The sequence below is a fragment of the Malaclemys terrapin genome, chromosome 20, assembly GCF_027887155.1.
Source record: "Malaclemys terrapin pileata isolate rMalTer1 chromosome 20, rMalTer1.hap1, whole genome shotgun sequence".
Lineage (NCBI taxonomy): Eukaryota > Metazoa > Chordata > Testudines > Emydidae > Malaclemys > Malaclemys terrapin.
This window is the reverse complement of record NC_071524.1, coordinates 12,861,410-12,863,781: the sequence shown is the minus strand read 5'-3', so window position 1 is coordinate 12,863,781 and position 2,372 is coordinate 12,861,410.

The window sequence follows — 2,372 nt, the reverse complement described above, 5'->3', positions numbered from 1 at the left end:
CACGCGTTGCTCGGATCCCAGCTCCCGATTGGAGCGACCGGCTGCCAGTCAGGCTCAGCCGGGGCGGGGCTTAGCCCGGCCTCTGCGCCGGCTCTTAAAGGGCCAGACGCACTCTCCGTAGGGGAGTGGGTCCGCCAGGCTCGGGGGGGCTTCGGCGGGACAAGGGGCCCCCTGCCCCTCCCCCTTGCACCTGACAAACCCCTAGTCCCTCCTCCTGCATTGCCCCTCCCCCACAGCACCCCAGAAACGCCCCCACCACATTGCCCCTCCCCCACAGCACCCCAGAAACGCCCCCACCACATTGCCCCTCCCCCACAGCACCCCAGAAACGCCCCCACCACATTGCCCCTCCCCCACAGCACCCCAGAAACGCCCCCACCACATTGCCCCTCCCCCCCAAAAGCATCCCCAAAAGCTCCAGCAGCCCCAAGACCACACACCCCCTCCCCAGCTCTCCCCTCTACACCTTTGCCAGGTCCAGTACCCTGCACCCACCCCCAGCTCTCCTATACACCCCAACTTCCCCCATGCACCCAATTCTCCTACCCCCCCCCCCCCCCCAGACCTTGTGCTCCATGAAGTCGCTGGCCAGCCCTGAGTAGGCAGCACCGGCCATGTCTCTTCCCAGGGCCTCTGTTGGTGTGGCCCACTTCCGAGGCGCTGTGGGGTGTGCTGTTGCTTGGTGGACCCCGTCTTCCCACGGAGCCAGCCCGCAGGGCATGCAGCGGAGGCCAGGAAAGAGATTTTAGCCTCTATGACCAGTTCAGTCCTTTATCAGAGGGGTAGCCGTGTTAGTCTGAATCTGTTAAAAGCAACAGAGGGTCCTGTGGCACCTTTAAGATTAACAGAAGTATTGGGAGCATAAGCTTTTGTGGGTAAGAACCTCACTTCTTCAGATGCAAGTAATGGAAATATCCAGAGGCAGGTATATATCAGTGTGGAGATAACGAGGTTAGTTCAATCAGGGAGGGTGAGGTGCTCTGCTAGCAGTTGAGGTGTGAACACCAAGGGAGGAGAAACTGCTTCTGTAGTTGGCTAGCCATTCACAGTCTTCGTTTAATCCTGATCTGATGGTGTCAAATTTGCAAATGAACTGGAGCTCCGCAGTTTCTCTTTGGAGTCTGGTCCTGAAGTTTTTTTGCTGTAAGATGGCTACCTTTACATCTGCTATTGTGTGGCCAGGGAGGTTGAATTGTTCTTCTACAGGTTTTTGTGTATTGCCATTCCTGATATCTGACTTGTGTCCATTTATCCTCTTGCGTAGTGACTGTCCAGTTTGGCCAATGTACATAGCAGAGGGGCATTGCTGGCATATGATGGCATATATCACATTGGTGGACGTGCTGGTGAATGAGCCGGTGATGTTGTAGCTGATCTGGTTAGGTCCAGTGATGGTGTTGCTGGTGTAGATATGTGGGCAGAGTTGGCATCGAGGTTTGTTGCATGGGTTGGTTCCTGAGTTAGAGTTGTTATGGTGCGGTGTGTGGTTGTTGGTGAGAATATGCTTAAGGTTGGCAGGTTGTCTGTGGGCGAGGACTGGCCTGCCTCCCAAGGTCTGTGAAAGTGAGGGATCATTGTCCAGGAAAGCGGTTTTGGCCTCTATGACCAGTTCAGTCCTTTATCAGAGGGGTAGCCGTGTTAGTCTGAATCTGTGCGTGGTTGCTGGTGAGAATATGCTTAAGGTTGGCGGATTGTCTGTGGGCGAGGACTGGCCTGCCTCCCAAGGTCTGTGAAAGTGAGGGATCATTGTCCAGGATGGGTTGTAGATCACTGATGATGCATTGGAGAGGTTTAAGCTGAGAACTGTAGGTGATGGCCAGTGGAGTTCTGTTGGTTTCTTTTTTGGGCCTGTCTTGTAGCAGGAGGCTTCTGGGTACATGTCTGGCTCTGTTGATTTGTTTCTTTATTTCCTTGTGTGGGTATCGTAGTTTTGAGAATGCTTGGTGAAGATCTTGTAGGTGTTGGTCTCTGTCTGAGGGGTTGGAGCAGATGCGGTTGTACCTCAGCGCTTGTGATTCATGCACACAGAGGAAGCAGGTCCTTCAGGGCTCCAACTCCTGTTACCGAAATGCTGTGATTTAAATAAAGACACCGCCATTAGATTTGTTTGCTAATGTTCTTTATTCAGCTTCATCCTTGCAGCAGCAGCAGGTCCTGCCAGACCCTTATTTCTGACCATTACGAGGAAGGACATTAGTATCTCAGGGCAGCAGAATCCTCACCAGCACTTGGGAGCAGACATTGCCTTGGGCCAATAGCTACAAAGTCCAGCAGGGAGCAGCTGGCAGATTCTATCGGGAATCATTTCAAGAGAGAGAATTACACTGATATGGGGGAGCAAAGCTATCCACCAGGGAATACTGGGCCAAGTT